This window comes from Ictidomys tridecemlineatus, chromosome 15 (genome assembly GCF_052094955.1).
Source record: "Ictidomys tridecemlineatus isolate mIctTri1 chromosome 15, mIctTri1.hap1, whole genome shotgun sequence".
Taxonomy (NCBI): Eukaryota; Metazoa; Chordata; class Mammalia; order Rodentia; family Sciuridae; genus Ictidomys; species Ictidomys tridecemlineatus.
In genome coordinates this window covers 9398712-9413295 of record NC_135491.1, presented here as the reverse complement: position 1 = coordinate 9413295, position 14584 = coordinate 9398712, and the positions used below count along the sequence as shown (strand labels likewise).

The 14584-nt window shown below is 38.5% G+C and overlaps 1 protein-coding gene across 1 annotated transcript in view; it reads left to right on the top strand.

The window, feature by feature from the left end:
• Window positions 1-14584, top strand: part of Arhgap35 (Rho GTPase activating protein 35) — a 121793-nt gene that overhangs the window by 1984 nt on the left and 105225 nt on the right. The window lies entirely within an intron of this gene.

The window sequence follows — 14584 nt, the reverse complement described above, 5'->3', positions numbered from 1 at the left end:
GCCCACCCATTCTCCATTGAGGGCTTTCCTTTTTCCGGCATGTCTGCCTCTCCTGATTTTCATTCTTCACTCTCACTGGTGAAACGGGGAGTTCTCTAGGCACTGGGAACTTCAGTGGCTTCAGACTCTCTATCCGAGCCCTGAGCCTGAGGATTTTATCCCTCCCCCCCATCCTGTGAAATCTGGTAAATAGGTGAGGGTTGGTTAGTTACTGCTCTTGGGAGCCTAAGAGTGTCTTCCCCCATTTCTCCCACTTCTATTTAGCTTACTGGGGGGAATAGATCTCATTCCATTACCCTATTTTCTTTCCTGTGCTCTGTCCCGCCCCCCACCTTCAGATCTCTGGGCTTTGCAGCTTTGTGTCTTTAGGAAAAGGGGACTGCAGCTGCTCACAGGTCTTTATTCTCTTTCTCACTTACCCTCTCTCCTTCTCTGAGCTGTTGCAGAGAGATAGTTGTACCCTCTTCCTCCTCCTACCTTCAAGTCAGTGCCCTATGGGAGAACTTAGGAGTGTGTTTTTTATTTTTTGTTTTTTTCCAGCTGACGATTCATATTCTTGTTTTATCCCAGCCAGGGAAATGCCAGTTCTCAAGTGCTCCTGGATCCCAGGGGGCGATATGGTCATTCTTGGTGTTTACTGCTCAGGGCCTACAGAAGCTGCAGTGTGTCTTGCCTTTTTTAATGGCCTTGGTTTGCCCTGTGACCCTGGGGGAAGGGCTGGGCAGGGTGGGTTTATTTCTTTTTCACCTCTGCCCAGGGTAGATTCCAGCTTCCTTGTCTTCAAAATAGTGAGGGCCTGGGTTTGGAAAGCACTTTGCGGTTGTTTGTTGAAAGAGAGAGTGCCAAGTGTCACTCAGATTTCTGCCCTCTGGTATTGCAGGCACTCCCAGCCACAGGAGCTGAGTGCCTCTGGGTAGATCCACACAGTGAGTTCAGGAGCTGGTTGGCCTTCAAGGGTTGTGTGGGTGAGCCCTCACATTCCCCAGGCCTTCTGGGGACCTCACTGGGTAGAGTTAGAGAGGGGGGTTAGGAACTAGCCAATATGAGTCAGCTTTGGTCTTATTATCTGGGAATTGTGCCTTCTCTACCTTTCCTGGGCTGTTTTTTTCTGTAATCTTGCAGTGGGTGTGGGCCTTAGGAAATCCATTTGGAGGTAGAGATGGCTTTTACAAAAAAGCCATCTGAATATTTCCCTCCTTTAACTTGGGAGAGAGGACCTTTGGCTTGGCCTAGGTTTATTTATTTTATTTCTTAAGTAAATCAAGAGCCTGATTTTTTTTTTTCCTGTGGCCTAGGGCAATTGCATATTAAAGCAGCTATCCAGCTGTGAAGGAACATTTACTGGAAGGGCTTTCTTAACTGAGCTATGTTCAGACTATGTTTATTTCAGCACTTATTTAGAAATAGTTCTGTGTGAACACATTTGAAATAAAGAACATTCACTGTCATCTACACAATTGGAGTGCTTACCTATTAAATGTTGGCATTTGTATATGAGATAATAAATCTGTTGCACTCTTTCAACTAACTTTTTAGGACTTAAATTTTCTGACAAGCAGAGTCTCGTAATTTTAATGATCTAACTATGGCATGTATTTTCATCGTTATTGACTTAAAGAATTTTGGTTCATTTCCAGTGTTGAATCTTTGGCCTTGTGTGTCACAATTAATTTGCTGAATTTAGTTTGTGTTCCTCACATTAGTATAGTAGTTGTTTTTATTCTTAATATGGAGGGGACAGCTAATTAAGAATAAAAACAACTGTGTATGCAGTATACTTAAATTTGTGTTCCAGAGTTTTAATATCACTGGCAGCATAAAAAGTTTCTGCATGCTCAAAGCTTATGTTTACATAATTGTAAGTGAGGAGACAGAACAAAGAGCTGATTTTTCTTCCTAAGCTGGTAACCGATGTTACAGTGACAGATTTCTCTGATGGTAGCAGAGGCTCCAATCCCATCATTGACATCTGCTTTCATGATGGAATTGAGAGCTACCGAAAATGTGGGGCAATAGCCTTGGCCTTCTGGAGTGGACACTGCATATGGGGTGAAGTATGAGAGGAGGTGGAAGTAGACAACTATTTTCAGCCTATTTAATGTGACTTCAGGGTCTTTTGCCCTGTCCAGACTTTTAAAAATTTGCCAACCTGCCTTCATTTCTTCTTTCTTTCTTTCTTCTCTTTTTTTTTAAACTAACTTTCATTATTTAAATTATCCTCTTATTTAAAAACTATCCCCATTTTCTAGTACCCATTTCCTTTTTTTCTTGGCATGGTGTAGGCTATAGGATAATTAGATCAGAAAATGGTCGTTCCTGGATACCAGACAAATGGAAGAAGTTGTCTGGTTGTAGATCTCTAGGCCTGATGTTGACTTCTGACAAAAGTCAATCTGAGAGAGGTGAAGGTTGCATAGATAACTTATCAGATGCACTAGAGCATTCTCTAGAAGTGTGTCAGTCGGTGATGAGGAAGCATGTCAGTCATGTCAGTACAGCTGCAGGTGGAGAAGGTGGGGGTGGCTGAGTGGCTCTGTGCCTTGTCTGCTCTGATCAGCTTTCCTTCCTTTGGCTGCAGTCTTTTTTCTAAGGCCTTTTGCAGGGCTTTCCTGTGATCTGCTATGACTGCTATCATTCACCACATAGTAGTCTAAATAGTGTCTTAATTTACCAAGTGTGACTTGATTAATCGTGTTTAATCATCATCATGTTTAAAATTTCTTGTTTTTACAATATGTAAGATAGGTAAAATTGAGATTCTTTGCATGAGGAGAAAAGGTAACTAGCAGAAATGGCTCCTCTAACCCCTTGGGGTTTGGTAGTCTCTGGGTTTAGAAATCATTGCCTAGTCTTAACCTCCTTATTTACAGGTGGGAAAATGGAAGACTTGCTTGGAGCATTGTGGCAGGTTTCTGCCACAAAAGAAGAGTATTGGACATAAGGCCAGGGGCCTGCCTTCTGGTCTAAGCCTTGTCCTGCTTAGTTAGGACCTTGGACAAATCCTTTTCTCTCTGGACTTCCCACTCCTAGTCTGAAGTGTGGTGGTGGGCTGTCCAGTCCAGATGCATCACAAGAACAGTTAGAACTAGGGAATAGGACTGGGCTCCCAGTGCTGCTCTTGGGACCCCTTCTTACCTCTCCTCAGGTTAGTAAACTGGAATTGGGATGGGGCTCTTTGATAGGGGATTAACTGGATTACCTTAGCCATATACTTTTTCTAACATAACATAAACACTACCCCTTAGCTGTTCACATGGAAATTAGTTTGTAATTTTGAAGGAGGGGGTGGGGGGGCATCCAGATTATTTTAGCTGTGTAACTAACACCACATACCTCTTTTAAATAACGATATGGAATTTTTCGAGCTGAGTCATTGTTGAGCTAGGCTCTCAAATAGCAGTGGTCTGAATAGTACTTGAATTGCTGGTATTAAGAAATGCAAACAAATCATTCATGTTCATCTTCCCGAAAGTTTTTTCTGTTTAATTTTTGATAGAATGCTTTATCAGGCTTCATTTTAAAGAATTCTTGAAAATAACTTTTGGCATTTGTCAATCTGATTTTCATTTATTTGCTTCTCTAATATTGAGAAGCATCATTAACTTGATATATTAGCAGAGAACCAGGAACTTAAAGACATGGAGCATTATCACAGGAAGGCAATATTTATTTTTGCTGAAAATAGACTTAACTATTTCCTTCATTTTCCCTTATTGAAAGGAATATTGCCATTTTATGACATTTGTAGTACTTGTGACTGTTGCATTATGTCTGCAGGTATTTCATACCCTGTTGCTCTCTTAGTATCTCTGCATTCTTACTTGGAAGATGTCATCTTCCTAGTCACTGTAGTCATTTGGTAGTTGAATTTGAACAATTAAGAGGTAGCTTACTGGCTGGGGCTGTGGCTCAGTGGCAGAGTGGGTTGCCTAGCAAGTGTGAGGCACTGGGTTTGATCCTTAGCACCACATAAAAGTAAACAAATAAAGGCATGCTCTCCATCTACAACTATCCCCCCCCCCCAAAAAAAAAGTAGCTTACCAAGGTGTAAAGAACATTTAAACTCCTTCTTATCCCTGCTCTGCCATTTACTAGCTGTGTAACTTTGGCCAAATAATTTTTCACTTCTCTAGACTGTATTTCCTTTCATTGAAAAATGAAGGGATTAGATTAGTTGGTTCTCATTCTGCCTGATTTAAGAGCTAATAATATTTGATTGTCTTATCTCTTTAGAGAATAGACTCTTTAAGGCCTGGGATTCATATGCATAATACCATTTACTTGATAGGCCCCCTCTACAGACATGTTGATCAAATCTGAACAGATGCCAAAACCTTTATTTTTTTTCTTTTTGAGATTGTGCACCAATTATAAAGACCATCCTCTGGCTACAAACTTTTAGAGAGCATGCTTAGTATTTAATCCACATGCTTTCTGCATCATTAGTGTCATGACCTTGGTGAAAAGGTTAATAAGTTACCACTTATTAAGACTTATGAATCCAGGTGTGTCTGATTTCAAAATTTATACTTATTAGGCTTCCTTGCTACTCTGGGATATAAAAATACACTATAGTTCACCCCTATGTTATATAATTGTTTACAACTGAAGTCAGTTGTAAACAATTATATAACATAGGGTGAAGGAAAATAATTGTTAAACTATTGTGGTTAATGTCTGGCTTCTTAGGAGGCAGTCCTATATTAATAGTATTAAAAGATTTTCATATTCAGAGATAGCTCACACAATATCCAAACCTGTTCCATATCACAGGCATTTTTTTGTTTTGGCTTGTCTTTTGGTGGTTCCAGGGATTGAACCTACTGGGGCTCTATCATTGAGCTGTGTGCCCAGCCCTTTTTTATTTCAGGGTCTCAGTAAGTTGTAGGGATTGTAGAATTTGTGATCCTCCTGCCTCAGCCTCCTAAATTGCTGGATTACAGGTGTGCGCCACCACACTTATCCATATTACAGTATTTTGAAGAGAATCTACAGACACAAGTATCAGCTTATTTTTCTAGCCAGCATATTGGAAAAGTTGAATGTTTTATTTCTGACCTGGATTCAAATCAAAGTATAACAAAACTGTAAGTATACATAAAGAAGGTAGAAATGTTTGGTCGGGAACTCCTTAAAAATTATATCTTTGACAGGAAAATATTTGGGTAGCTCCTAATTGAGATCTTTTTCTTCCTTTTTTGGTGCTAGGGATGGAACCCAGGACCTTGCATTTGATAAGCATGCTCACTGATCTATACCCCTAGCCAATATTTTCTTTCTTTCAGAATATTCTTCAGGTAACTAGAAATGTACAGAATATGTACAACTGTAATTTGTCAATTTGCAATTAAAAGTTTGGAACTGGGGATATATCTCTGTGGTAGAGCATTTACCTAATATGCACAAGGCTCTGAGTTCAATCATAGCACCCCACCACCCTAGGAAATGATAAATAAAATTTAAATGAGTAATAAAAAAATTTTAATTATATAGATAGAAATGTATAGATATATGGATTAAAAATACTGTATAAAACTCACTCTAATTATTTAGTAACATTTTTTTTTAGATGTTGGTGGACAGAATGCCTTTCTTTCTTTCTTTCTTTCTTTTTTTCTTTCTTTCTTTCTTTCTTTCTTTCTCCTTCCTTCCTTCCTTCCTTCCTTCCTTCCTTCCTTCCTTCCTTCCTTCCTTTCTTTCTTTCTTTCTTTCTTTCTTTCTTTCTTTTTATGTGATGCTGAGGATTGAATCCAGTGCCTCACTACATGCTAGGCAAGCACTTTGCCACTGAGCTATAGCCCCTATTTAGTAACTTTTTTTTTTTTTTTGTAGTGATGGGAATTGAACCCTTGTTTATGCAAGGCAGCACTCTACCAACTGAGCTATATCCTCAGCCCCTTGTTTAGTAACTTTTTAAGTTGTAATTCAAAAAAAATGTTGAGGTGAAAGTATGTTAGCCAGCTACAGATATTAGCCTCCTGAGGTATAAAAAAGAAAATTTAAAAATATGCATACAGTTGCATTGTATATTATCCCATCTCCATTTAAAAGAAAGGTCAAAACTGGCTTGGTGTCTTTGGCAGCCTCTGCTGCTTAGGAATGAGACAAAGGAAAATGATCACCATTAATTGCCACAGGCAATTAAAAAGGGTTCTTTGTTCAGTAACAAATTGATTGTGTACAAATGAAAGTCAGCACTGCATTAATACTAGATTATTAGATTCTTGAAATCTGCATCTTCAGCTAGAGTGGTTTTCACTTTGAGAGAATTATTTCACTGGGAAAAGTATACCTAAAATGCTTGGTTATAAAAAGTACTTCTAGGTCTTCATTTTTCAAAAATGCTTCTTAAGTTTGTAGGTGGAAGACTGGTTGATGCTGCTTTTGTGATTACCTTTAATGGCCTGAAATTATTGTATATCTTTGTATTTTTTTTGATACTGGGGATTGGATCCAGGGGTGCTCTATCACTGAGCTATATCCTCAACCCATTTTAATTTTTTTAAATTTTTAGTATAAGAGATTGAACCTAAGGGTGTTTTTTTATTTTGATAAGTAAGTTGCTGAGGCTAGCCTCTAACCTTCAATCCTCCTGCCTCAGCCTCCTAAGCTAATGGGATTATAGGCATTTACCACTACACCTTGCTTATTTTTTAATTTGAAACAGTGTCTCCCTAAATTGAGTAGGCTGGCCTTGAACTTGTGATCTTCCTACCTCGGCCTTCTAGTCACTGATATTACAGGATTATGTACTTTTAAAATGCTGCTGACCCAGAAGAAATTTCTTCCTGCAAATGGTCAGTCGAAGAATGTAGATAAAACCTTTGATGAATGAGAAGAGAGGAAAAAAGGCTCTGACTTGGTGAGGGAGTGGGTCCTAGCTGTCAACATGTGCCCAATATTAGTCCACCAGTAAACACAAGAGCTCTGAAAAATGGCAGCATTCTGTTATGTAATTGGGATTCGACATGTGTATATAGGGAATGCATGTTTCCTATGTAAGATCTTCTTTTTAGTCTTCTAATTTACTTTTTTAAAAAGTTAAGGTGCAGGGGCTAGGGTTGTGGCTCAGTGGTAGAGCGCTCACCTTGAATGTGTGGGACCCTGGGTTTGATCCTCAGCACCACATAAAAATAAATAAGTGAAATAAAGGTGTTGTGTCCAACTACAACTAAAAAATAAATATTTTTCAAAAAGTTACAAGGTCCAATTTACTTGTAGAAAAGTACTTAAGTCTTAAATGTATGTTTGTGAAATTTTTATGTTGTGCAGATTCTTTTTTCATATAATGGGGCATACTTTTCTAGATAACTGGGGTTTTTCGTTTGTTGTACTAGGGATTGAACCCAGAGGCGCTCAACCACAGAGCCACATCCCCAGCCCTTTTTATTTTTTTTTTTTATTTTGAGATAGGTTCTCACTAAGTTTCTTAGGACCTTGGTAAGTTGCTGAAGCTGGCCTTAAACTTTTACTACTGAGCTTCATCCCTAGTCCTTTATTTTATCCTCCTGCCTCAGTCTCCCAAGTGGCTGGGATTAGAGGCGTGTGCCACTGTGTGTAGTGAGAATATGATGTGACTAATACTCAAACTGCTGTCGGGCTTGCAAATCATGGTGAACTTTCTAGAAAGCAGTTGGCAATGTTTTAAGAGACATAACAGTCCTTAACTATTTACATTAGTCTCTGTGGACCAAATAGTGATGCAAACAAAGTTTTTTATATAAAGTTGTTAACTATGCTGGGGGTGGTGGCATATGCCTGTAATCCCAGTAGTTTGGGAAACTGAGGCAGGAGGAGTTGAAAGCCAGCTTCAGCAAAAGTGAGGGACTAAGCAACTCAGTGAGACCCTGTCTCTAAATAAAATATAAAAAGATAGGGCTGGGGATGTGGCTCAGGGGTATAGTGCCCCTTAGTTCAATCCTTGGTATCTCCCCTACTACCCCTGCCCCACCCCCCAAAAATGTTAACTATAGTGACATTTACAAATTAATAAAAAGAATCTGTATCTTAACCTTCAGGGAACGGTTGCCTTATGGAAAAGTATGGAGTTACTAAAATAGTATGATTTTTGGAAAATACTCGACATGGGAAAGTGCACACGAAATAAAATTAAGTATGGCAAAATACAGGATATAGAACTATAAACAGTGTGATTTCAGTTATTTAGAATATATATGGGAAAATGTGGAAGACATATACTGGAGTGCTGTTAGTAGTTACTTTTGTGTTATAGTAGTTTGGGTGGCTTGCCCTTTTTTCCTCAAGTTTTTCTAAATTTTCTTCAAGTTATTTACTATTGATTTAAGAAAAAAGGTTAAACAAGCTTTTTTTGTGTGTGTGTGAAATGTGCTTTTACATTTCCCTTCCTTCCTTTTTTTTTGGGGGGGTGTACTGGGGAATGAACCTAGGAATGCTTCACTACTGAGCTTCATCCCTAGTCCTTTATTTCATTTTTTTTTTCTTTTTCTAATTTTGAGACAGGGTCTTCCTAAGTTGCCCAGACTGGCCTCAAACTTGGGAGGCTCTTGTCTCGGCCTCCTTATAGTTTTATTTATAAACATATAAAGCAAAAATTGAGCTGAAAATCAAGGATTTAGAAGTAAATCTAAATGCTGGACTCAAGTCCCTCTAGGGCAGTCACCCTTTCTTAGAGAATAATTAAATTAATTATTAGAAATATTAATAATGAATAGCAATCATTGCTTATTTTGTACTAGAACACTACTGAGTGCTGCCTCCTTCTCCTCTGGTAGTTGGTATTCTCAGTTTTTGGATGGGGAACTGGAACATTGATAAGATAAGGGGTCTTGTGAAGTCTTCAGGGCTGTCAGGTCCCAGAACAATTCTGGCTGAGCCTCTGCTGTCAGTGGCCTTCTCTGATAGGCTTGTCACTTTCCAGAATGCTTCCACACAAGGCAGTTTTACCCCAGAGATGATAGCTGGAGCTCAGTTCTCTGTTCAGAGTTTCCCTGACCCCCCAAGTTTGTTCTTTTTTTTTTTTGATTGGTATTGGGGATTGAATCCAGGGACACTCAACTACTGAGCCAATTCTCCAGCCTTTTTTATATTTTATTTAGAGACAGGGTCTTGGTTAGTTGCTTAGAGCATCACTAAATTGCTAAAGCTACTTTGAACTTTTGATCTTCCTGCCTCAACGTCCTGAGCCATTACAGGTGTGTGCTACCGTGCCCTGCTGGTTCTCTTTTTTTTTTTTTTTTTTAAAGAGAGAGAGAAAGAGAGAATTTAATATTTATTTATTTTTTAGTTTTCGGCACACACAACATCTTTGTATGTGGTGCTAAGGATCAAACCCGGGTCACTCGCATGCCAGACGAGCGCGCTACTGCTTGAACCACAAGGAGGAAGGAGTGATTGGTCAAAGTCAGTTAGTTATGTCTTCTTTTTTATGGGCCCTGAATATTTTGAAAGGATTTAAATAATTTTATTTAATATCTAACCTATTTAATTGTTTTTATTAAAATAATTTTAAAACCTAAGGATTACTAAATAGAAGAGGGAACAAACCAGTTCTTTGTAGCTCTAGAGGATAGGGAGACATAAGTTTTATTTCTCCTTTTCTGGCTTATTGAGCCAGTGTTTGTATGTCCACCCCATTGAGTGTATCAGTCACACAGACTGTGCCTCCTTTTCTGGAGAATTTATATCCCTCTTCTAAAATAAAGGCAATTCTACCATTACAGGTAGCACAAGGATCACCCTGTTTCTGCACCAGAAAGTAAAAATTTTAGAAGGCCAATGGCCTATTTTTTTTTCTCTCCCCTGATCTTATCTTAAAGAAGTAAGTGTGACTGAACATTTCAGTGCATTGAAGTGCAATTTCAGTACATTGACTAGGAAGTCAGATTTCATCTTCTTATGAGAAAGAATTTTTTAAGAAACCTGTCCAAATTCATGTTTTTTCTTGAATAAGAAGTAATTTGGAGATTTTCAAGTTTACTCCGTTTGCTTTTATTGTTATTTTGCAGGACACTCATACCCATTTATTTACTGGCTATTCTTTCTCTTGTCCGAGAGAGTACTAGAAGGCCACTTACAGTGTGAACTGTTTAAGTTCAGGTGGGGGTTTGCAAAGTAAAATAGTTTTGGAGACTTTAACAGATAATTTTCATCTTTTTGATCCTCTTTTCGTTTTATTTTTGTGCTGAGTTTGAACCTAGTGCCTCATGTTTGTTAGGTAAATACTCTACCATTGAGCTACATCCCTAGCCCTGTCCCTTTATTTATTAAGTCTTTTTTTTATTTGTAGATGGGCACAATACCTTTATTTATTTATGTGATGCCGAGAATTGAACCCAGTGCCCCAAACATGCAAGACAAGCGCTCTACAACTGAGCACAACCCCACCCTTTATTTTTATTCCTAGAACAGGGTTGACAGGTCAATTGGAACACAGTATTTGTTGAATAAAGGTGTGAGGTTTTGAATGGAGAAGATGAAGTTTGGAGTGTTTTGGTCCTTAGATCCTTAGAATCCTGCAAGTGGTGTAGAGGGAAAAAAAACCCCTATCTTTGTTAGTTTTCATTTTGCTTCATATCAACTTTGTGACCTGGGATAATTATTTTTTAGTTATCTTGTCTATAAAATGGACTTTTAAATACTACCCTGCCTGACTGAAGTCTTTTATTTTTGCTTTTTTTTGAAAACTAAATGCTGCCAGGTACAATTGTGCACACCTATCATCACAGTGGCTTGGGAGGCTGAGGCAGGAGGATTGCAAATTCAAAGCCAGCCTCAGCAACTTAGACCTTGTCTCTAAATACAGTTAAAAAAGGGTTGTAGATGTGGGGATATGGCTTAGTGGGTAAGCATTGCTTGGCTCAATTCCTGGTGTCAAAAAAAGAAAAGGAAAACTAAATGCTAAGAGTGAAAACATAAAAGTTCTTTGAAGTTGGAAAATCTTTGAATTTGTTAGGAGAATGAAACTTTGATTAATGAAAATGTTTAGGTGAGGGTGTGTGTTAGGTGCTGTGTAGGCAACAGGATGACATTTTGGATCACTTAGTGGGGCAACACTTGCCATTACTTTGTTATTTCTTGGTCTTTATACAGCTTGTAACTTGCCCCCAGGAACAACCAGTTTTGGGGTCTTATCAGGATGTCACACATCTAAACATTAAAACTCACATTATAGAGCTGGGGATGTGGCTCAAGCGTGCTTGCCTGGCATGAGCGGGGTGCTGGGTTCGATCCTCAGCACCACATAAAAATAAAAAAAATAAAGATGTTGTGTCCACCGAAAACTAAAAAATAAATATTAAAAAATTTTCTCTCTTTAAAAACAAACAAGTTAACAACAACAACAACAACAACAAACCTCACATTATAGGCCAGATAGCAGTGGTTTGAGATTTGTTTGGCATTCTTGGTGTTAGGTCAGGCCTCAGTTGCTTTTTCTCTCTTTCTCTCTTTAGGACACATAGCCTTATCACTCCTCTTACCCATTTTGCACCCTTGACAAGATACTCAAACATAAGACGCCTCAAGGCACCTCCCCTATAAAAGGGTCACTGTGTAAATTAAAACGGTTTAAGAAGCTTAAAATAATGTATGAGTCCTCCTAAATACCAAGTGAGTGTCGTCATTAGTTTTGTAGTACCTAGACTTGACTTTTATAGTTTTAGAGAATATCATAGTAGGAAAGCAAATGCAAGTTATTAAACAGCCTTTCTTTTTTTCTTTTTTCTTTTTTTAGTTTTACCAAGGAGGGCTTTTTAAAAAAGGAAAAAAAATGTATTCCTTTATTTCATAAAAAGTAAGATCCAGTATTAGAATGAAAGGTCCTTCCCAAGAAAGTTGACTGTCTTACATGGACATATGTAGCTATATATTCCTAATTCTCATTTTACATAGATTGTGGAAAACTTTGCCATAGGCCAACAACAACAGAAATATTTAGACAGATTCGTGTCCCATGTACCTCCATTTGTTCTGTCACCCTCAACAAACTATTTAGCTTCTCTGAGCCTTAGTTTTCTCATTTATAAAATCAGCACATTAAAAAGTGTTTGACAGGGCTGGGGTGTGGTTCAGTGTAGAGCACTTGCCTAGCATGTGAGAGGACCTGGGTTCAATCCTCAGCACCACATAAAAATGAATAAATAAATAAAGGTATTGTGTCCAACTACAACTAAAAAAATTTTAAAAAGTGTTTGAGGGCTGGGTATGTGGCTCAAGCGGTAGAGCGCTCGTCTGGCATGCGTGTGGCCCGGGTTCCATCCTCAGCACCACATACAAACAAAGATGTTATGTCTGCCGAGAACTAAAAAATAAATATTAAAATTCTCTTTCTCTCTCTCTCTCTCTCTCTCTCTCTCTCTCTCTCTCTGTCTCTCTCTCTCAAAAAAAGTGACATATAGTAAATGTTCAATTAATAGATATTATTATTCAAAAATAAGTATTCGTTGAATGCCTTTAAGTAATTTTTTTTTTTTTAATATAGAGATTGAACTCAGATGCTTTATTTTGAGAACTTTCTGAGTTTACAAGGCTGGCCTCAAAGTTGCAATCCTCCTGCCTGGGGCCTCCTAAGTCACTGGAATTACAGGCATGTGATACTGGGTAACAGGCATGTGATACTGTGTCAAACCTTTAAGTAAAATTCAGCATGCTCTGTGCTAAAAGAGATTTGAAGAAGTAGGGTGTTGTGCTTGCTTGCAAAAAATTTCAAGGTATTTTCCTTGTTTTTTCCTCTCAATTCATTCTCTCTACAAGCCCCTGGTGGTCACACAGAATAAAACAAAACCTTGGTACACTTCCCTGCTTAGCAACCTTCAGGGTTGGGCTGGGTTGTGGCTCAGTGGTAGAGCACTTACCTAGCATGTGTGAGGCACTGAGTTCCATTCTCAGCCCCACATATGAATAAATAAAATGAAGGTCCATTGACAACTAAAAAGTATTTTATAAAAGAAAGAAAGAAACCTTCAGGGTTCCTATATTTCCTTTAAGACAAAATCCACACTTAATAAGTGTCCTGAGAAACCCTTTATAATTTCGCTCATTCTTTCTTCCTGGCCTTGGGCTTCTCCCATTTAGATAGCCATCCTCTATCCATGGGTGGCTCTTCAGGACCCAGAGCATGCTGTGCTCTTTTTTTTTTTTTTTTTTTTAACCTCTGCTTGTGATGAAGCTGGCTCCTCTTTCCAGAGAGCGCTTACCAACCTTTCTCCAATTGGTTACTTCACTGCTCACTTTTCAGCATCTCTGGGGTCTATAATGTTTGATACATTGCTTACCAGGATTTTCTCAGCTGTGTTCCATTTGCAGTTTGCTGGTGGTGTGATATCGCTTGTTTTTGTGTAGTGATGTGTTCATATAGTTCTGTATCAGTAGTCATTAAATACCCAGGATGTGTTCCCTTTCCCCTGTCCCTTAACCACCTGCTATCTTTTTCAGAGCCATCAGTGTTTTACCAGAGATATTTTAATGTACAAGCAAGTAAATAAGAGTACATATGACTTCCCTTCCCCTTACTTGAGTAGTAGCATGTCCTAATTACTGTTTTGTAACTTCTTTTGTCACTTAATGTCATGGGAGATTGTTCTTTATTAGCACAGAGGGAACTTCTTTGGTCTTTATTACAGCTTTATAGTATTCTAGTAGACAGACATGCTTCCAGTGATTTTGCCAGTCTTCTGTGGATGGACATTTGATTTGTTTGTAGTTGGTGTTGTAGAGAAAACTTGGACAAAATTTTGCATGTGTGAGATTATACTTATAGTAAAATTCCTAGGAGTAGAATAGTTGTCTCCTACTTCTTGAAGCATTATGAACAATAGCTCATAGGTTGGAGGGTGTCTCTGTTGGGATGGATCGGGCTTTCCAAAACCCCTTAAGAGGGCATTCATTATAACATCCCTCTCTCCCAGGAGCTCACTGTATTCACACAGGCCAAACTATATCTCAGAGACCTTTAGGTCCTCTTCACGTAATAATAGCCAGTACTTCCTTAGTCTTTCAGTCTGCTAGACATTGTTTTATGTACTTGACCTATAGTAGCTCAGGAATCCACATATCAGACTTATGAGATAGGTATTGTCTTTGCATCCAGAGGAAGCTGAGACAGCACATACTGGGTGGTGTAGAGGAAGAACTCGGAGAAAGGAGAGCAAGCCCCTTTGTATAGGTTAATTGCTAGTGATTTTCATACTGGCCTTAATTATTAAGAAATGTTTCTCCTACTGAATGGTACTTAGATGGGCATAGTGCATTCTTTAGTTTGTTTCCTTGATCCCTAGTTTAGCTTACTTGTTAAGATTTCCAGAATGATGTGTTGAAAATTCCAGTTCCATTTTCCCCTTCTACTCAGGACCTTTTAGTGAGGTCCTAATTGGTCTCTACACTGTAGTTTTAGGGTATTTTCATCAAGCTTATCTTAGCAAAGTAGAAGCAAAGCCAATCACCTACTTATTTTTTAAAGCCTCCATGAAGAATTTTGCCTTTTCAGTTTGGGAAAGAGCCCTGGAAATTTTGGTATTACATGATGTTTCTGGAAACCCAGTGGTGTGATCATAAGCTATCCTGGAATGCTTGCCTATTTCAAATACCCGCTCTTATTTACAAAGTC